Raw genomic sequence first — 22,839 nt, 5'->3', positions numbered from 1 at the left:
CCCATATTTTGATGTGTTGTATTTTGATATGTTGTACTTTTATTGTTGTATGCATTTTTAAAAATTTCCTTTGAGATTCTTTTTAAAATGTTTAAAATGTATTTTATTGAAGTATAGTTGATTTGCAATACTGTGTTAGTTTCTGGTATACAGCAAAGTGATTCAGTTATTATATATATATATATATATATATATATATATATATATATATATATATATATATATATATATGTAACTGTTTGCATCTGCTAATCTCAAACTCTCATTCCACCCCACCCCACCCCCACCCCCTTCCTCTTGGCAACCACTCTGTTCTCTATGTCTGTGGGTCTGTTTCTGTTTTGTAGATAAGTTCATTTGTGTCATATTTTAGATTCTGCATATAAGAGATATCATATAGTATTTGTCCTTCTCTTTCTGACTTACTTCACTTAGTATGATCATCTCTAGGTTCATCCAAGTTGCTGCAAATGGCATTATTTCATTCTTTTTTATGGCTGAGTGGTATTCCATTGTGTATGTATACTACATCTTCTTTATCCATTCATCTGTTCATGGACATTTAAGTGTTTCCGTGTCTTCGTTATTGTGAAAAGTGCTGCTATGAATATACAGGTGCATGTATCCTTTCAAATTATAGTTTTGTCTGGATATATGCCCAGCAGTGTGGTTGCTGGATCATATGGAAACTCTACTTTTAGTTTTTTCAGGAACCTCTCCATACTGTTTTCCATAGTGGCTGCACTAATTTACATTCCCACTAACAGTGTAGGAGGGTTCCCTTTTCAACCTTTGAGTTTCTTTTATTTGACCCATGGATTATCTAGAAGTGTGTTATTGAATTTCCAAGAGTTTAGAGATTTTCCTGATTTTTTTTTGCTATTAATTTTTCCATTACATTCAGAGAACTTTATTTGAATTCAATATTTTAAAATTTGTTAAGATTTGTTTTATGAATGATGACATGGTCTATCTTGGTGAATGTTTCGTAACTACTTGGGGAAAATATGTATTCTGCTGTTGTTGGGTGAAGTGTTCTCTATAGGTCAACAAGATCCTATTGGTTAACTGTGTTGTACAGTTCTATATCCTGGCTGATTTTCTCCTAGTAGTTCTGTCATTTACAGGCAGCGAGATGTAAAATCCTTAATCTCCATTTGACATAATATACATTTTGCTTCTTTACTTATTCATCTTTTATTTTGCCCCCAGAGACTGTCAGCTTCATGAGGGCAGGAATTTGTGTCTATTTCACTCACTCTGTGTCATTTAACAGGCAGTATGCTGGAACCAGTACACTTCTGTACTAAAAGAGCATTAATGCTTACTGCATCTTTGCTTGAGAGAATGTCTCTCATTCAGCTTGGGCTTAGGGCCCAGAACAAACACTAGCTTTGGGTAGGTGTTTAGTAATGTCTGTGGAATGAATAAATGCATTTCCTGGATGACCCATTCCCAGACATTGGGAGGCCTATCAGACAGGTTTCTGAAACAACTTTGAGGATGGAGAGCTTTGATTGGCCCCTGCAAGGTTGGCGTCCTTGCTTGGGAAGCTCTCTGGAGAAGTGGCCATGGCAGGCAGCTTCCCCAAAAGGCAGCAGCTGGCACTTGAGATCTGTCTCTTCTTTTGCTTTGCAAAGTTTTCATGGCACAGCTGAGAATGTTCACAGAATATTACCCAATGTTGTCTAATTACATTTTAGAATTCTGTTCAATTATATTTTAGAGCTTTAGCATCTCATTATGTAGTAATTTGGTTGGTTAGGGGTGAATGGTTGCCGATGATGATTCTGGTCACTTTTGTGTGTGTATAGTTCTTCAGCGTGTGCCAGAGAAAGCTTTCAGGGAGTTGAAGGAGCAACATTTTATTTTTTCCTCTTAGAAAACAAAATATTTTACTGTTAGAAGATGCTAAGAGTGTCAGGATAGCAAGAAAAGATTAGCATATGGATAGAAATCAGGCATTCACATCAGACAGACTGGGTTCAGATTCCAGCCCTGTTGCTCAGTAGTTATGCAAACATTAGTTAGTCAGGTAATCTCTCTTTTGCTCAGTTCCTACTTCTATAAAATTATTTGATATGTTATATTACATAAGAATTGAATGAGTTTAAAATGTCTAAAATGGAACCTGTGATAAATTAGAAACTCATCTAAATATTAATTAATTTCATTCCTACCCTATTTTTGACATGTGGAAATGAAGAACTCTCTCCATCTCCCAGAACATTTACACCCTGTGTCCATGTTATAATTTGACATTGTTCATGGTCAAACATATTGTGGGATACAGAGAATCTGGCATCAACAACAACTAATGGATTTTCAAACACTTCTGATGAGAATGAACATGGAAGGGAATGAAGAACGTAAGCTAAATGTGGGCATATATCCCTGTAAAAGTAGAATAAGTAGTTACAATAGACTATCCTTATTTCCATTTTCTATTACAAGTAGGATATGATCTCAGAATGATCTGTGTCTACTGATTACATGTTACCCATTCAGTTTTCATTATCATATTTCAAGTACCCTTAAAACAAGGTCTGTGTCATACCTATAGTTTCACATTTCCTAGAACATACAAAGAACCCACTGGATTTTATAGGTAACATTTCCACTTATTTTCATCTTTTGTAGTGCACCAGAGTGTTTTTTTGGAACTTCTAGATGAAGGAAAGAAAGGTTGCCCTGTTAAGTAAACTAAAATATCAATCCATAATTAACCAAGGTGAACATATATATTTCTTTATTTGAGTCAAGATTGCTCCTAGGAACCATAACCTGATAGAAGGCTAAGCTGTCCAAAGATGTCATTAAAATTGTGAGTCATACAGCACCTTTATTTTGACTACATGATTATGAATCAACACTGATTATAGTTTGTTTTCCTCTATGGCATGCTACAAGAACAATGTGCTGTCTGGGAGATCCAATGGGTTTGATCCTCTTGGAAATTTTATTTCTTATTTAGAAATAATAAAGTTTGTTCTTAATCTTGTAATCTTTGTTATTGTGCTGTGCTCTTGAGGTACGGACAAAATTAGGTTTCTGGGTCTTTAAGGCTAAGGACTAGGTTATTGCCCAAAGCAATTTATTTTGGAAGTCCACTCTGGGAGGCCTCTAGTGAGGTGATATGCTCTGATGAGTAACACTCTAAGCTCGTCACTGTCTCTTCTTTTCCTACTTGAAACATGCTTACAAAGCAACTTACTTAGAAATTCTTTACACATTTGAAGAGACAATATGAGTAAAAAAAGTAACTAATTCAAAAAGTAAAAGTGTTTCAGATCTGGAAGTGACCTCATATTCTCTTTTATATATACCAATGAAAATACTGTAAAGTCTGAGGTTTAGAAGAATCCTAAGGTTAACTCAGGGGGCCTCTTTATCTCTGGCAGGTTATCATTAAGCCTCTGACTGAAGCTGATTATTGCATGAAATAGACTCTTTATTTAAAAAAAATTTATACTAAATTTATACATAGTGAAATACATATATCTGAAGCTACAATTAGATGAGGATTTTCTTGGTATTTATTGCCTTTATTTTTAATATAATTTGTTCAATTATGCTTATATACTTTATTTTTTTATTGGAGGATAATTGCTTCACAATGTTGTGTTAGTTTCTGCTGTACAATGAAATGAATCAGCTATATGTATACATATATCCCCTCCATCTTGGATCTCCCTCTCACTCACCGCCCCCATCCCACCCATCTATGTTGTCACAGACCACCGAGCTGAGCTTCCTGTGCTTTATATCATGTTCCCACTAGCTATCTGTTTTATGCATGTAGTGTATATATGTCAATCCTAATCTCCCAATTCATCACACCCTCCCCTTCTCCCCCTGTGTCTACATGTCTGTTCTCTATGTCTGCGTCTCTATTCCTGCCGTGGAAATAGGTTCATCTGCACCATTTTTCTAGATTCCACATATATGTGTTAATATACAATATTTGTTTTTCTCTTTCTGGCTTACTTCACTCTGTATGGCAGACTCTAGATCCACCCTCATCTCTACAAATGACCCAATTTCCTTCCTTTTTATGGTTGAGTAATATTCCACTGTATATATTACCACATCTTCTTTATCCATTCATCTGTCGTTGGACATTTAGGTGGTTTCCATGTCCTGGCTATTGTAAATAGTGCTGCAATGAACATTGGGGGTACATGTGTCCTTTTGAATTATGGTTTTCTCAGGGTATATGCCCAGTAGTGGGATTGCTCAGTCATATGGTAGTTCTATTTTTATTTTTGTTTATTTTTTGTTTGTTTTTTTATACTGCAGGTTCTTATTAGTCATCAATTTTATACACATCAGGGTATATATGTCAATCCCAATCGCCCAGTTCAGCACACCACCATCCCCACCCCACCGCAGTTTTCCCCCCTTGGTGTCCATACGTTTGTTTTCTACATCTGTGTCTCAACTTCTGCCCTGCAAACCGGTTCATCTGTACCATTTTTCTAGGTTCCACATACATGCGTGGATATACGATATTTGTTTTTCTCTTTCTGACTTACTTCACTCTGTATGACAGTCTCTAGATCCATCCACGTCTCAACAAATGACTCGATTTCATTCTTTTTTATATAACCCAGCCTAAAAAAAGGCTGGGTAATATAAAAAAGACTGGGTAATATTCCATTGTATATATGTAGCACATCTTCTTTATCCATTCGTCTGTCAATGGGCACTTAGGTTGTTTCCATGACCTGGCTATTGTAAATAGTGCTGCAATGAACATTGGGGTGCATGTGTCTTTTTGAATTATGGTTTTCTCTGGGTATATGCCCAGGAGTGGGATTGCTGGATCATATGGTAATTCTATTTTTAGTTTTTTAATGAACCTCCATACTGTTCTCCATAGTGGCTGTATCAATTTACATTCCCACCAACAGTGCAAGAGGGTTCCCTTTTCTCCACACCGTCTCCAGCATTTGTTGTTTGTAGATTTTCTAATGGTGCCCATTCTAACTGGTGTGAGGTGATACCTCATTTGTAGTTTTGATTTACATTTCTCTAATACTTAGTGACGTTAGATTGTTTACTTGAGATTTTTCTTGTTTCTTTAGGTAGGCTTGTATACCTATAAACTTCCCTCTCAGAACTGCTTTTGCTGCACCCCATAGGTTTTGAATCATTGCGTTTTCATTGTCATTTGTCTCTAGGTTTTTTTTGATTTCCTCTTTGATTTCTTCAGTGATCTCTTTGTTAGTTAGTAACGTATTGTTTAGCCTCCGTGTGTTTGTGTTTTTTACCTTTTTTTCCCTGTAATTCATTTCTAATCTCATAGCATTGTGGTCAGAAAACATGCTTGATATGATTTCAATTTTCTCAAATTTACTGAGGCTTGATTTATGACCCAAGATGTGATCTATCCTGGAGAATGTTCCGTGTGCACTTGAGAAGAAAGTGTAATCTGCTGGTTTTGATGGAATGTCCTATAAATATCTATTAAATCTAACTGGTCTGTTGTGTCATTTAAAGCTTCTGTTTCCTTATTTATTTTCATTTGGGATGATCTGTCCATTGGTGTAAGTGAGGTGTTAAAGTCCCCCACTATTACTGTGTTACTGTCGATTTCCTCTTTTATAGCTGTTAGCAGTTGCCTTATGTATTGAGGTGCTCCTATGTTGGGTGCATATATATTTATAATTGTTATATCTTCTTCTTGGATTGATCCCTTGATCATTATGTAGTGTCCTTCCTTGTCTCTTGTAACATTCTTTATTTTAAAGTCTATTTTATCTGATATGAGTATAGCTACTCCAGCTTTTGATTTCCATTTGCATGGAATATCTTTTTCCATCCCCTCACTTTCAGTCTGTATGTGTCCCTAGGTCTGAAGTGGGTCTCTTGTAGACAGCATATATATGGGTCTTGTTTTTGTATCCATTCAGCAAGCCTGTGTCTTTTGGTTGGAGCATTTAATCCATTCACGTTTAAGGTAATTATCAATATGTTTTTTCCTATGACTATTTTCTTAATTTGGGTTTGTTTTTGTAGATCCTTTTCCTCTCTTGTGTTTCCCACTTAGAGAAGTTCCTTTAGCATTTGTTGTAGAGCTGGTTTGGTGGTTCTGAATTCTCTTAGCTTTTGCTTGTCTGTCAAGCTTTTCATTTCTCCATCGAATCTGAATGAGATACTTCCTGGGTAGGGTAATCTTGGTTGTAGGTTCTTCCCTTTCATCACTTTAAGTATATCATGTCACTCCCTTCTGGCTTGCAGAGTTTCTGCTGATAAATCAGCTGTTAACCTTATGGGAGTTCCCTTGTATGTTATTTGTCATTTTTCCCTTGCTGCTTTCAGTAATTTTTCTTTGTCTTTAATATTTGCCAATTTGATTACTATGTGTCTTGGCATATTTCTCCTTGGGTTTATCCTGTATGGGACTCGCTGCACTTCCTGGACTTGGGTGGCTATTTCCTTTCCCATGTTAGGGAAGTTTCGACTATAATCTCTTCAAATATTTTCTTGGGTCCTTTCTCTCTCTCTTCTCTTTCTGGGACCCCTATAAGGTGAATGTTGTTGCGTTTAATGTTGTCCCAGAGGTCTCTTAGGCTGTCTTCATTTCTTTTCATTCTTTTTTCTTTATTCTGTTCCACAGCAGTGAATTCCACCATTTTGTCTTCCAGGTCACTTATCCGTTCTTCTGCCTCAGTTATTCTGCTATTGATTCCTTCTAGTGGAGTTTTCATTTTAGTTATTGTATTGTTCATCTCTGTTTGTTTGTTCTTTAATTCTTCTAGGTCTTTGTTAAACATTTCTTGCATCTTCTCGATCTTTGTCTCAATTCTTTTTCTGAGGTCCTGGATCATCTTCAGTATCATTATTCTGAATTCTTTTTCTGGAAGGTTGCCTATTTCCACTTCATTTAGTTGTTTTTCTGGGGTTTTATCTTGTTCCTTCATCTGGTACATAGCCCTCTGCCTTTTCATCTTGTCTATCATTCTGTGAATGTGGGTTTTGTTCCACAGCCTGCAGGATTCTAGTTCTTCTTGCTTCTGGTAGTTCTATTTTTAGTTTTTTAAGGAACTTCCAAACTGTTCTCCATAGTGGCTGTATCAATTTACATTCCCACCAACAGTGCAAGAAAGTTCACTTTTCTCTACACCCTCTCTGGCATTTATTGTTTGTAGGTTTTTGATGATGGCCATTCTGACCAGTGTGAGGTGATACCTTACTGTAGTTTTGATTTGCATTTCTAGTGTATATACCTGTATATCCATTAATCCAAACAGAAGATAGACCATTATCTCATTTTTCAAACAGATGTGATAACTGGAAATTTGTTTATGTTGAAGTATAATCTGACTCTTTGAAACTTCCTCATGCTGGTCCTATTTCTCCCCTCTGGAGTGTACACATTCAACCTGATTTCTCTTTTTCTTGGCAGTCTTCAAGTATTTGAAACTTGAATATGAGAACACAAATTCTTCAGAACTTAATAAGAATCACATGTTCTGACACTATTCCAGAACATATCAGTGTATTTATTTATTTAGGAAGTCTGGTAAAGTGGAGCCTACTGCTTTCCGTGTATTAATTGTGTGATCTTGGGAAAGTTTCTGTGTCTCCGTAAGCTGCAGTGTCCTCATCTGTAAAATGAGGACCATACCTACCCTATGGGATTGCTGAAAGAATAAAATGATTCATGTATTTAAGTACTTAACATATTTCCCAGGCCTTAGTAAAGTATACAGTAGAAAGTGGTAGATACTATTTTAGGCAAAGTAGATTTGAGCATTCTCAAAAAGTCCTTGGAAAAACTTGTGTCTAATTCTGTCTCCTTTTTTGAAAGGGATTAAAGAGTATAATGTAGGAGACCTTCAAGATGGTAGAGGAGTAAGACGTGGAGATCACCTTTCTCCCACAAAATACATCAGAAATACATCTACATGTGGAACAATTCCTACAGAACACCTACTGAACACTGGCAGAAGACCTCAGACTTCCCAAAAGGCAAGAAACTCCCCATGTACCAGAGTAGGGCAAAAGAAAAAAGAAAAAACAGAGACAAAAGAATAGGGATGGGACCTGGACCTCTGGGAGGGACTGTGAAGGAAGAACAGTTTCCACACACTAGGAAGCCCCTTCACTGGTAGAGACGGGGTGGGGGGGGAAGCTTCAGAGCCACGGAGGAGATCACAACAAGGGTGCAGAGGGCAAAGTGGAGAGATTCCTGCACAGAGAATCAGTGCCGACCAGCACTCACCAGCTTGAGAGGCTTGTCTGCTCGCCCACCAAGATGGGTGGGGGCTAGGAGCTGAGGCTCCAGCTTCGGAGGTCAGATCCCAGGGAGAGGACTGGAGTTGGCTGCGTGAACACAGCCTGAAGGGGGCTAATGCACCACAGCTATCAGGGAGGGAGTCCAGGAAAATTCTGGAAGTGCCTAAGAGGAAAAGAGACCATTGTTTTGGGGTGGGTGTGCAAAGGGAGGGAATTCAGAGCACTGCCTAAACGAGCTCCAGAGAAGGGCGTGAGCCACAGCTATCAGCCTGCACACCAGAGATGGGCATGAAATGCTAAGACTAGGCTGCTGCTGCAGCCACCAAGAAGCCTATGTGCAAGCACAGGTCAATATCCACACCTCCCCTCCCGGGACCCTGTGCAGCCTACCACTGCTAGGGTCCCATGATCCAGGAACAACTTCCCTGGGAGAACACACGGCGTGCCTCAGGCTGTTGCAATGTCACGCCGGTGTCCATTTATAGCAATTTCTCCCTCCAGCAAAGGAATGGATCTAGGGTCAGAGGTTACACTTAGTTGTCATGTCTCTTTAGCCTCTTTTAACCTGAAACATTTCCACAGCTTTTCTTTGTCTTTTATGACATTGATATATTTAGTCTTTCCTCTGTCTTTTAAAAAGTATGTCCCTCACATTATGCTTGTCTGGTGTTTCCTCTAGTCACGGTTGGCTTAAGATTATATTTCCTTGGCTAGAATACCACACAGATGATGCGTTTTTCTCAAGGTATCACATCTGGAGGCACATGATGTCCATCTGTTCCTCATTGGTCATGTTAATTTTGATCACCCAGTGAAGTGTTGCCTGAGTTCTCCACTGTATATTACTGTTTATTTTTCTCCTTTGCAACTAAAAAGCAGTTTGTAGAGACATGCAAATGTATTGTTTCTCATGAAGTTTCCCCTTGAATTAATATGTATTGATAATTGTTGCCTGATCCAGTCTTTATTACAACAACTGCAAAATAATGATTTTTCCACTCTAGCACTAGCATTCCTTACACGTTTACCAGTTGACCCTCACCATTCTACTCTAAGCAGTTATTTAATTATTTACCTAATTATTACCTTTATAGCCTCATAAATTCCTATTATTTTCAATTGTTTACAATTTATCACTGAACTTAATATTTTTGAAGGTGAAATTGTTCCAGATTTGACCAGTGGAAACTCCTTCAAGCTGGCTATAGTATCCCTGTGTATCCTTGTGATATCCACCCCTTCTCCCTACCCCCCTTTTTTGAGCACTTCCTTACTTCCTAGTATAACAAATCAAACCAATTATTTAAGATCTACTTCAAATATCATCTTTTCCAGGGCAACCTCCAAGACTGACTCTGCCCCCAAAGATAATTTTATTTTTCAGCACATTGATATATAGATTGCACTGAATTCTCTTATTCCTGCTTACCCTTAGAAATAATTTTTTAAAAGATTAAACCATGTTCATCAAATTGAATAAAATGGTAAAATAATATAAAACAATCAAATATCACTTATTACACTTATTTTTAAGCAAAACAACAACACACACACAATTTGCTACCCTCTGGCAAAATTCGAATACAAAAATTTCCAGGAAGAGCACAGCAGTTTGGTAAAGTGTAAAGTAGCCCTGGATTCTTTTTTTTGGGGGGGGGGAGGTTATAATTGCTTTACAATGTTGTGTTAGTTTCTTTCTGACTTACTTCACTCTGTATGACAGTCTGTATGTCCATCCACATCTCTAAAAATGACCCAGTTTCATTCCTTTTAATGGCTGATTAATATTCCATTGTATATATATATCACATCTTCTTTATCTACTCATCTGTCGATGGACATTTAGGTTGTTTCCATTCCTGGCTATTGTAAATAGTGCTGCAATGAACATTGAGGTGCCTGTGTCTTTTTGAATTATGGTTTTCTCAGGGTATATGCCCAGTAGTGGGATTGCTGGGTCATATGTTAGTTCTATTTTTATTTTTTCCCCAAGTTTGGTGATTTTATTTTATTTTTTTTAAACTAATTTTTATCTGGGTATAGTTGCTTTATAATGTTGTGTTAGTTTCTAATGTACAGCAAAATGAATCAGCTACACATATACATATATCCCCACTTTCTGGATTTCCTTCGCATTTAGGTCACCACAGTGCATTAAATACAGTGCCCTGCGCTATACAGAAGGTTCTCATTAGTTATCTATTTCATACATAGTATCAGTAGTGTATATGTGTCAATCCCAATCTCCCAATCCCTCCCACCCTCCCTTGCTCTCTTGGTATCAGTACATTTTTTCTCTACGTCTGTGTCTCTATCTCTGCTTTGCAAATAAGATCATCTATACCATTTTTCGAGGTTAGACATATATGTGTTAATATATGATATTTGTTTTTCTCTTTCTGACTTACTTCACTCAGTATGACAGACTCTAAGTCAATCCACTTCACTACAAATAACTAAATTTCATTTCTTTTTATGGCTGAGTAATATTCCATTGTATATATGTACCACATCTTCTTTATCAGTTCCTCTGTTGATGGACACTTAGATTGCTTCCATGTCCTGGCTATCATAAATAGTGCTGCTATGAACACTGGGGTGCATGTGCCTTTTTGAGTTCTCTGGGTATACACCCAGTAGTTAGATTGATGGGTCATATGGTTGTTCTATTTTTAGTTTTTGAAGGAACATCTATCCTGTTTTCCATAGTGTCTGTATCAATTTACATTCCCACCAACAGTGCAAGAGGGTTCCCTTTTCTCCACACCTTCTCCAGCATTTGTTGTTTGTAGATTTTCTGATGGTGCCCATTCTAACTGGTGTGAGGTGATACCTCATTGTAGTTTTGATTTGCATTTCTCTAATAGTGATGTTGAGCATCTTTTCATGTGTTTGTTGGCCATTTGTATATCTTCTTTGGAGAAATGTCTGTTTAGGTCTTCTGCCCATTTTTGGATTGGGTTGTTTGTTTTTTTGATACTGAGCTGCATGAGCTGCTTGTATATTTTGGAGATTAATCCTTTGTCAATTGCTTCATTTGCAAATATTTTCTCCCATTCTGAGGGTTGTCTTTTCGTCTTGTTTATGGTTTCCTTTGCTGTGCAAAAGCTTTGAAGTTTCATTAGGTCCCATTTGTTTATTTTTGTTTTTATTTCCATTACTCTAGGAGGTGGATCAAAAAAGTTCTTGCTGTGATTTGTGTCACAGAGTGTTCTTCCTATGTTTTCTTCTAAGAGTTTTATAGTGTCCGGTCTTACATTTAAGTCTCTAATCCATTTTGAGTTTATTTTTGTGTATGGTATTAGGGAGTGTTCTAATTTCATTCTTATACATGTAGCTGACCAGTTGTCCCAGCACCACTTATTGAAGAGGCTTTTCTCCATTGTATATTTTTGCCTCCTTTGTCATAGATTAGGTGACTGTAGGTGCGTTGGGTTATCTCTGGACTTTCTATCCTGATCTATTGATCTATATTTCTGTTTTTGTGCCAGTACAATACTGTCTTGATTACTGTAGCTTTGTAGTATAGTCTGAAGTCACGGAGCCTGATTCCTCCAGCTCTGTTTTCCTTTCTCAAGATTGCTTTGGCTATTTGGGGTCTTTTGTATTTCCATACAAATTGTAAGATGTTTTGTTCTAGTTCTGTGAAAAATGCCATTGGTAATTTGATAGGGATTGCATTGAATCTGTAGATTGCTTTGGTAGTATAGTCATTTTCACAATATTGTTTCTTCTAATTTAAGAACATGGTATACCTTTCCATCTCTTTGAGTCATCTTTGGTTTCTTTCATCAGTATCTTATAGTTTTCTGAGTACAGGTCTTTTGCCTCCTTAGGTAGGTTTATTCCTAGGTATTTTATTCTTTTTGTTACAATGGTAAATGGGATTGTTTCCTTAATTTCTCTTTCTGATCTTTTGTTGTTGGTGTATGGGAATGCAAGTGATTTCTGTGTATTAGTTTTGTATCCTGCTACTTTACTAAATTCATTGATTAGCTCTAGTAGTTTTCTGGTGGCATCACTAAGATTTTCTATGTATAGTATCATGTCATCTGCCAACAGTGATAGTTTTACTTCTTCTTTTCCAATTTGGATTCCTTTTATTTCTTTTTTGTCTCTGGTTGCCGTGGCTAGGGCTTCCGAAACTATGTTGAATAACAGTGGCAAGAGTGGATATCCTCATGTTGTTGCTGATCTTGGAGGAAATGCTTTCAGTTTTTCACCGTTGAGTATGATATTTGCTGTGGGTTTGTCATATATGGCCTTTATTATGTTTAGGCAGTTTCCCTCTATGCCCACTTTCTGGAGAGATTTTATTATAAATGGGTGTTGAATTTTGTTGAAAGCATTTTCTGCATCTATTGAGAGGACCATATGGTTTTTAGTCTTTGGTTTGTTAATATGGTGTATCACATTGATCAATTTGCATATATTGAAGAATCCTTGCGTCCGTGGGATAAAGCCCACTTGATCATGGGGTATGATCCTTTTAATGTGCTGTTGGATTCTCTTTGCTAGTATTTTGTTGAGGATTTTTGCATCTATGTTCATCAGTGATATTGGTCTGTAATTTTCTTTTTTTGTGATATCTTTGTCTGGTTTTGGTATCAGGGTGATGGTGGCCTCGAAGAATGAATTTGGGAGTGTTCTTTCTTCTGCAATTTTTTGAAACAGTTTCTGAAGGATGGGGGTTAACTCTTCTCTAAATGTTTCATAGAATTCACCTGTGAAGTCACCTGGTCCTGGACTTTTGTTTGCTCGGAGATTTTTAGTCACCGTTTCAATTCCATTACTTGTGGTTGATCTCTTTATATTTTCTATTTCTTCCTGGTTCAGTCTTGGAAGGTTGTACCTTTCCAAGAATTTGTCCATTTCTTCCCGGTTGTCCATTCTATTCACATACAGTTGCTTGTAGTAGTCTCTCATGATCTTTTGTATTTCTGCAGTGTCTTTTGCAATTTCTCCTTTTTCATTTCTAATTTTATTGATTTGAATCCTCTCCCTTTTTTTCCCTCTTGTTGAGTCTAGCTAAAGGTGTATCAATTTTGTTTATCTTCTCAAAGAACAAGCTTTTAGTTTCATTGATTTTTGCTCTTGTTTTCTTCGTTTTTATTTCATTTATTTCTGCTCTGATTTTTATGGTTTCTTCCCTTCTACTAACTTGGGTTTTGTTTGTTCTTCTTTCTCTAGTTGCTTTAGATGTAGGGGTAGTTTGTTTAATTGAGATTTTTCTTGTTTTTTGAGGTACGATTGTATTACTATAAACTTCCCTCTTAGAACTGCTTTTGCTGCATCCCATAGATTTTGGGTCATCATGTTTTCACTGTCATTTGTTTCTAGTTATTTTTTGATTTCCTCTTTGATATCTTCAGTGATCTCTTGGTTATTTAGTAACGTATTGTTTAGTCTCCATATATTTGTGTTTTTTACAGTTTTTTTCCTCTAACTGATTTCTAATCTCATAGTGTTGTGGTAGAGAAAGATGCTTAATACTATTTCAGTTTTCTTAAATTTGCCAAATATGATTTGTGACCCAAACTGTGCTCTATTCTGGAGAATGTTCCATGAGCACTTGAGAAGAAAGTGTATTCTGCTTCTTTTGGCTAGAATGTCCTATAAATAACAATTAAGTCTATCTGGTCTATTGTGTCATTTAAAGCTTTTGTTTCCTTATTAATTTTCTGTCTGGGTGATCTGCTCACTGTTGTAAGTGAGGTGTTAAAGTTCCCCACTATTATTGTGTTACTGTTGATTTTTCCTTTTATGGCTGTTAGCATTTGCCTTATGTATTGAGGTGCTCCTATATTGGGTGTATAAATATTTACAATTGTTACATCTTCTTCTTGGATTGATCCCTTGATCATTATGTAGTGTCCTTCATTGTCTCTTGTAACAGTCTTTATTTTAAAGTCTATATTATGTGTTATAAGTATTGCTACTGCTGCTCTCTTGTGATTTTTCCATTTGCATGGAATATCTTTTTCTATCCCTTCACTTTCAGTCTGTATGTGTTGCTAGGTCTGAAGTGGGTCTCTTGTAAACAGCATATATATGGGTCTTGTTTTAGTATCCATTCAGCTAGTCTGTGTCTTTTGGTTGGATCATTTAATCCATTTAAATTTAAGGTAATTATCGATATGTATGTTCCTATTACCATTTTCTTACTTGTTTTGGGTTTTTTCTTGTAAGGTCTTTTTCTTCTCTTGTGTTTCCTTCTTAGGGAAGTTCCTTTAGCATTTGTTGTAGAGCTGGTTTGTTGGTGCTGAATTCTCTTAACTTTTGCTTGTCTGTAAAGCTTTTGATTTCTCCATTGAACCTGAATGAGATCCTTGCTGCATAGAGTAATCTTGGTGGTAAGTTTTTCCCTTTCATTACTTTAAATATATCCTGTCACTCTCTTCTGGCCTGTAGAGTTTCTGCTGAAAAATCAGCTGATAACCTTATGAGGATTCTCTTGTAGGTTACGTGCTGCTTTTCCCCTGTTGCTTTTAACAATTTTTTCTTTGTATTTAATTTTTGTTAGTTTGATTAGTATGTGTCTTGGCATGTTTCTCCTTGGGTTTTTCCTGTGTGGTTCTCTCTGTGCTTCCTGGACTTAAGTGGCTATTTCCTTTCCCACGTTTGGGAAGTTTTCAACTATAATCTCTTCAATATTTTCTCAGACACTTTCTCTTTCTCTTCTTCTGTGACCCCTATAGTTTGAATGTTGTTGCATTTATAGTTGTCCCAGAAGTCTCTGAGACTGTCTTCATTTCTCTTCATTCTTTTTTCTGCATTCTGCTCCTCGGCAGTTATTTCCACCATTCTATCTTCCAACTCAGTTATCTGTTCTTCTGCCTCAGTTATTCAGTTATTGATTCCTTCTAGTGTATTTTTTATTTTGGTTATTTTGCTGTTCATCACTGGTTTTTTGTTCTTTAGTTCTTCTAGGTCCTTGTTAAACATTTCTTGTATCTTCTTGATCTGTGCCTCCATTCTATTTCCGAGGTTTTGGATCATCTTTGCTATCATTACTTTGAATTCTTTTTCAGGTAGGTTGCCTATTTCCTCTTCATTTATTTTGGTCTTGTAGGCTTTTACCTTGCTCCTTCATTTTGACATATTTTTTTGTCTTCTCATTATTTTTGATGAGTGGGTCTGTGTTCTTGTCCTGCTGGTTGTTTGGCCTGAGGTGTCCAGAACTGGAATTTTCAGGCAGTTGGTTGGAGCCAGGTCTTGGTGCCAAGGTGAGGACCTCCAGGGGAGCTCACACTAATTAATATTCCCTGGGTCCCGAATTTCTCTGTTAGCCCAGCAGCTTGGCCTCAGTGCTCCCACCACAGGAGCTTAGGCCCGACCCCCAGCCTAAGAACCAAGATCTCACAAGCTGTGTGGCACAGCAAAAAAAAAAAAAAAAAAAAAACAAGCAAAAAGAGCAGAACAATAACAAAGAAGAAAAAGTAAAATATAATTAGAAAAATTAAAAATATAGTAGGAAAAATAAAAATGAAACAACAACAACAAAACAAAACAGAACCACAGCAGCAAAAAAAAAAAACTAAGAAATAAAATAAAAACTAAGAAAATTAAATTAAAATATAAGAATAAAAAAATATGAAAATAAAAACTTCCCTGGTACCTCCACTATCAGTGTCTGTGCCCCCACAGTGAGCTACAGCCAATCCCCGCCTCCCCAGTAGGCCCTCCAAGACCTCTAGGTAGGTCTCTGGACCTGCTGTGTAAGCTGCATCTCTTACCAGTGTCTGATCCTGAAGCTAGCCTGGAGCACACATGCCCATGCAGGCCAGCTGGGGTGCAGGTCTTCACAAGCACAGCTGAAGGAGGCTTTGGAGGGGGGTGGTGCTTGGCCCACCTGGGCCTGCGAGGACAGAGGAGGCCCTGTCAGTGGCGACACTTGGGCTGCCAGGACCCATGTGTCCCTTGGAGGTTTTGGCGGGGCTGGGGTTCAGGCCTGTGACCTGTTTGACTGGAGGAAGATTTGTCAGTGTGATGTGCAGGCTGTCGGGACCTGCGTGGCCCATGGAGGTCTTGGGGGGCCTTTTGGGGGGCTCAGGCCCAGGACCCTAGCAGGCTTGCTGGGGCCCAAGTGGGCAGGGGAGACCCTGGCCACTTTTCCCTCCAATCCCCCAATACCCCAAGGCCCGTCTCCGTCCTGCTGATCCCCACCATGAATGGGCCTCCCTGAGAGTGGGAACCTCTTTTCTCCCCCCAGCACCCCTCAGGGGCACTGGTCCCATCCTGCCTCCACTTTTCTTCCCACCTCCTTCCCTCCTACATCCTACCTGGTCATGTGGGGATTCCTCCTGTCCTCTTAGGTGTCCAAGGTCCCCCACTGATGCCAGTAGGTGCTCTGTAAGGAATGCTCCAATACACTCATCTTGTACTCGTGAGGAGATGCAAACTCCACATCTTCCTACTCCACCATCTTGACTCCACCTCCAGAAGTAATTTCTAGTTGTTTTTTATATTTGATTTATCTCTTAAAGAGATTGTGTTTCAAGGTCAGGATCTATGTTTTCTACCTAAAAAATAAGATCCCCCTTGGAAATTAAACTGTTTTAGATATACAATAGATGCCAAATAGTGCTTTTTTTATAAAGAAAGGAAGAAAGGAAGGAAGGAAAGAAGGAAGAAAGGGAGGGAAGAAAGGAAGGAAACAGTCTAGAAAAGTGTTTCTATTTTATGTTTTTCAATTGATTGAAAACAGAGCTATGTATTGGAGGGTAATTAGACTCCAAGACAGTGGGAATTGGATGTGTCCCTACACTAGTGATATAGAAAAAAGAAAAGCAAAAAATCAGTGACCTCATCAATGAATGTTTAATGATCTCAGTTGCCCAACTGACAGGATGATTTATTTTTTATTCTTAATTTAAGGCAATTTTATTGCATTATTATATTTTAGCAAGTGTTGTTCATTATTTAAGATGATGTAGTTAATATATTTTTTGGTGAAGATTTTCTTTGTTTTTATTAAAATTAATTTCTTGGATAGATTAAATGATTTGAAAAGTTATTGACTGTCTTGCTATGGGGTTTTGTGGTGGTGAACCAGTTTATGATCAGGAGATGAATAGTAGAAGCTTTCATCCTTGATGTTGCTGCTTAAACTGATCCTGTTGTGCCTATTTCTCCCTGTTGGCCCCTGAACCTGCAGAGTTGAGATGAAATGTATTTGTGAGCATGACTCCCTTGCCTCGTGCCCCACTTTTATAGGCTGCATGAATTTATTCCATTCATCAAATTCAGCAAAACTTCCTAATCTAAGCTAGTCTAGGGAAATGTAGTGAACATCAGAGAATATTTATGTAATTAAATTTTCATTTTTTAAAAGTAGTAGTGTAACAATACCTCTTCAGAACACATTCATTGTGTTAAAGGCCCTTGAAGACTTAATTTGCTAAAATAATTAACCTATTAATAATTTGTATGTTATTGGGTGTGTTTTTCATAGACTCAGGGCAGTGTCAGGCTGGATGTAACTGTGGTCTTGAAGTCAGACCTTTTCATCTTACAGGTAAGGGGTTTGGGACCTAGAGAGGTCAATGAGAGCTCGTTGGTGGGAGATTTGGTCAAAGAACCAGGTCTTCTGACTCTTGGTTGAGTGTTCTGTCTTCTATACCTCAAATACACCTACTGTGTTCTGCTTATTAAATTCACTCACCTCATGAGCGACTCACCCATCATAACCACCATCTGCTTAGTAAATCTTTCTAATTAGAGACAGCATGGAAACTTCAGCCCACTGTGAGCATTATCCTGAATTCCAAATGTCTGAAGTCTAAATTTGTATGTTTTTACTGTAGTTCTTACTAAGCCAGTCTGATATTTCAGGTACTCTTTTGCTGGATAGAGAATGAATTAATCAAATACTGAACCAGGTCTGTAGAAATTTTTGCATTTTATAAAGACTTCCACATTAATTTGTAATCTCTTCAGTTACATTGCTACATCACAATAAACATCCATGTTTAGGGTCAGGCCAGTTATGCAAATTAACTCTTCTGTGATCACCTATTCCCCAACAATTTCATTCACTCAATAAATTTTGAGATTTTTAATGTGCCACACCAAGGGCTTACAACTGGGGATGTGAGATAACTTGTAAGAACTGATCACATGCCTCGCTGTGCTTGATAGATAATTGGAAACTAAAACCACCAAAGTGAGAAATTATGATAGAGGAAGAATATGGAACCATGAGAACACATGGAAGGACGACCTAACATTTCTGGGCAGTGAGGCTGAAACTGATACCTGAAGGATCACTAGGAGTAGCCCGATGAAGGGACAGAGAAAGATCACTCTAAGTAGAGGGAGTAACATGTAGGAAAACTGGAGGCAAGAGAGAGCTCAGCAAAGACAGTAATGGCTGGAACAGAGAATCGAGTGAATCAGGGCAGATGAGACTCAAGAGCTGGCAGAGGGCCTTGAAAGCCATGTAGAGTTCTGCCTTTATCCTAAGACCCTGTATTAGAGTAAAATGACTTACTCATAAGCCAATGAAAGATTCATACCTCTCTTATGGGCACTTGTCTTATTATATTATAGTCGTTGGTTTATAGGTATGCCTCCCTGGTAGACACTACACTCCTTGAGATAAAGGCTATTTCTTTTTCAGCTCTGTGTACTTAATGTCCAATGGCATGCCTGACACTGACCAAGTGTATAGTGAATCATTGAAGCCTGAATGAATGATACAGTTAGTAATAAATAATTATCACCACGCTCTCTGAACGCAGGCTTACTTTGCACATGTAGTTATGTTAGAGTTAAATGATTTCTGTAGAATAGGGAGGATGAATTTCTGAGATTTCTAGAATGATGTTCATAGGATATAGGCTTTTTTCCTATATCCCTAAGAGAAAAGTATAAGAAGTTAAAGTTGACTCATAGGTCATTAGGAGAATGCCGTCTGTGAGTACATGATGTCTTTGTTGTCTGTGCCCCACAACAGTTTAATTTGGGGTCTAGATAACAAACAGTGGAAGTGCTTCTTGTTTAAAGCATTTGTTGACAAAAGCCCTGTAGCCTTTGGGTCATTCTTTACAGTGAGATGTTGACATTCTAAAGACCACATCCATAGGTGACACCACTGTTGCAGCCCCTCTGGTGCTCACTAAGCATTATTCAAGGTGTCCAAATTCAGGCACACTGGCTTGGGGTCAGCCCTGAATCATCTGATGGTTATTTATGTAGATCTGTTGGGGTTTAGCATAAAATCACCATATCTGATGACTTTGTAAAATTCCCCTCTTCTTATTTTTAATCAGGGTTGAAAGCCACAATCTTATTAAACAGTTATTTTTGACAGTGGTGAGTGCCATTGTGATTGGTTTTGCTAATTATTAAATGAGTATTTTACTGATTTCTGACCCTTCTCTTCAGGATAGGCAGTAGCAGCCTTCTCTTCCTTATTTATTGCCATGGAAACTAAATCTAGGCTAACTGCTGCTTCAGAAATGTTCATTGGTCTGTGCGTTTCTTGGTGAGGCTCTTTGCTGATATTGCAATCCCTTATGATTTCTTTCCATTAACACTTGTGTGTGTGTGTGTGTGCTTCTTCACTTCAATTAGTAGTTACTTTGACCTGAATCCATTTCTAAAAGTACTATATGGATTAGTTCCAACCCGGGCAGACCCCTGAGGCCATGTTGCCTGTTTGTATGTATGTGCATATGTGACTGTTGAAGAAATAATATAAGTGGAAACTGCTATGATTTCCTCCTGAGGTGTAAAATGTCAGGTTTGGGCATCTCTCCCTAGAAAGCCTGCTATTTTTCTTCTACATTTGGTCTTGATTGTGTGATGTGTGTTTGTGTGTGTGTGTGTGTGTGCACGTGCAGGAAGGTATATTTATGTCAGACTATTTGTCTCCACTGATAATTCATGTGATTCAAATTATATGAAGAAGTACTTTCTTTGATTAGTTAGCATTACAGTTTTTTTAATCTCTTCTTGATAGAATGGGACAAACACACTATGAATTGGATTCTGCTACTATCTTTCACTTACATCTCATAAAATACTACAGTGCAAATCATGCCTACAGTGCCCCAGCATTACCAAATTAGATGTTCCTTTGAGTGAGTAGGAACTGATATTTCAGGCTGAAACTGGGTCTCAGTGGAAAAACATAAAAAAAAAAAAGAAAGTGATGACATATCAGCTATGAGCCTGTAGAAGCAATATGGTATAAAGAATTTCTAGTATGTTCCAGATTAAACTCATGGTGCCTGTTTTACCCTGTCAACTGACTGGACTACTGCACATGGAATCTACTGCTAGTGACCCTATGTTGACTGGCTGCAGGATGACAGCCATTTCTACTGCCAGTATGATGGAGATCAGAGGTCATATAAGGCTGTGTAATAACGACAGGTGCCTCATAAATATTGCAAGGAGAGAAGAATAGTCAAGACAAGAACTTAATGTTGAACTTGCTGTTCTTCCTTGTTGGTAGTTTGCACTTCTGAAAGGGGTGGGTGGATGTGTCCCTCTAGAGGATACCCTTCAATCTCCTTTGCTGCTTTCTTCAAGCTTCTGGCCTCTTTCTAGAAGGCTTTGTCCAAGTCTTAGGTCAGGAAGTTGTTTTTTGTTTCTCTGTGGTTTCTCTCTCAATAACAGGATCCACTCTTAGGGCTTCAACTCCCCTTCCTCTGCAGCCTTCACTTCCCTCCTAAGTTCTGGTTCCTCATAGCCCGCTTCCTGTTCTCCATGGCCTCCTAGATATCCTATTTGCATCTTTACTCACAAATCAAGTCAGTTCTCTGGCATCTTTAGTGTTGTTAAAGGAATAATCACCATTTCTCAGTCAGTTGGGCTTAAACCTTGGTCTCATTTCTGACTACAGTACTTTCTTTTCTTTCCTTTCCTCAAACTACTGTTCATACATTACTGACTTTACTTCCTTAATAATTCTTTTTTAAAAATTGAAATATAATTGACATACAATATTATGTTGTTTCAGGTACACTACATTGTGATTTGTATATGTTACGAAAAGACCACCATAAGTCTAGTTACCAACTGTCCCCATACAAATTTATTAAAATATTATTGACAACATTTCTTATGCTGTATATTACATTCCTCTGGCTTATTTATTTTATTACTGGAGGTTTGTACTTCTTAATCCCCTTTACCTATTTCTCACATCCCATCCTTTGGCAACCACCCTTTTGTTCTCTTTATCTATGAGTTCGTTTTTATTGTTTTGTTTCTTTTGATTTTTAAATTTCGCATATAAGAGAGATTATACAGTATTTGTCTTTCTCTCTCTGACTTATTTCACTTAGCATAATATATTCTAGATCCATCCATGTTCTTGCAAATGGCAAGATTACATTTTTTTTTTTTTATGGCTGAGAATGTTCCATTGTGTGTATCTGTGAGTGTGTGTGTGTGTTTGTGTATGTATCTTTATCTATTCACCTATTGATGGATACTTAGGTTGCTTCCACACCTTGGCTATTGTTAATGCTGCAATGAATGTAGGTGGGCATATATCATATCTTATTGAGTTAGTGTTTTCATTTTCTTTGGGTGAATACCCAGAAGTGAAATTGCTGGATCATATGGCAACTCTATTTTTAATTTTTTGAGGAACTTCCATACTGTTTTCCATAGTGGCTGCACCAATTTATATTCCCACTAATAGTGCATGAAGGCTCCCTTTTCTCCACATCCTTGCCAACATTTGTTATTTCTTGTATTTTTGATAATACCTATTCGGACAGGTGTGAGGTACTATCTCACTGTGGTTTTGATTTCAATTTCCATGATGATTAGTGATGTTGAGCACCTTTTTATGTCTACTGGCCATTTCTCTGTCTTTGGGAAAATGTCTGTTCAGGTCCTATGCCCATTTTTTAATTGGGTTGCTTGTCTTTTTGCTAATGAGTTGCATCAGTTCTTTTTATAGTTTGGATATTAACCCCTTATTGGATATATTAGTTGCAAATATTTTGTAGGCTACCTTTTCATTTTGTTGAAAAGTTTCCCTTGCTGTGCAAAAGCTTTTTAGGTTTATTAGGTCCAGTAAAACAATGTTACTTTTGTTTCCCTTTCCTGAGGAGACATATCCAAAAAATATTGCTAAGACCAACATCAAAGAGGATAATGCCTATATTTTCTTCTAGAAGTTGTATGGTTTCTGGTTTTGCACTTAAGTCTTTAATCCATTTTGTGTTTATTGTATATGATATGAGAAAGTAGTCCAGTTTGATTCTTTTGCACATAGCTATGCAGTATTCCCAACACAATTTATTGAAGGGGTATCTTTCCGCATTGTATATTCTTGCCTCCTTTGTTGTAAACTAATTCACCAGGCAAGTGTGGGTTTATTTCTGGGATCTCTATTCTGTTCCATTGATCTATGTGTTTGTTTGTTTGTTTTCTGTCTTTATGCCAGTACCACACTGTTTTGATTACTGTAGCTTTGCAGTTTAGTCTGAAGTCAGGGAGCATGATACCTCTAGCTTTGCTCTTCTTTCTCAAGATTGCTTTGGTAAGATTGATTGTTTTCTGTATATCTATTAATTCTATCTGGTCTAATGTGTCATATAAGGCCAGTGTTTCCTTATTGATTTTCTG

The sequence above is a fragment of the Balaenoptera borealis genome, assembly GCF_965194805.1.
Source record: "Balaenoptera borealis genome assembly, chromosome: 11".
Classification (NCBI taxonomy): Eukaryota; Metazoa; Chordata; class Mammalia; order Artiodactyla; family Balaenopteridae; genus Balaenoptera; species Balaenoptera borealis.
Note: the sequence above shows the minus strand (reverse complement) of the source record.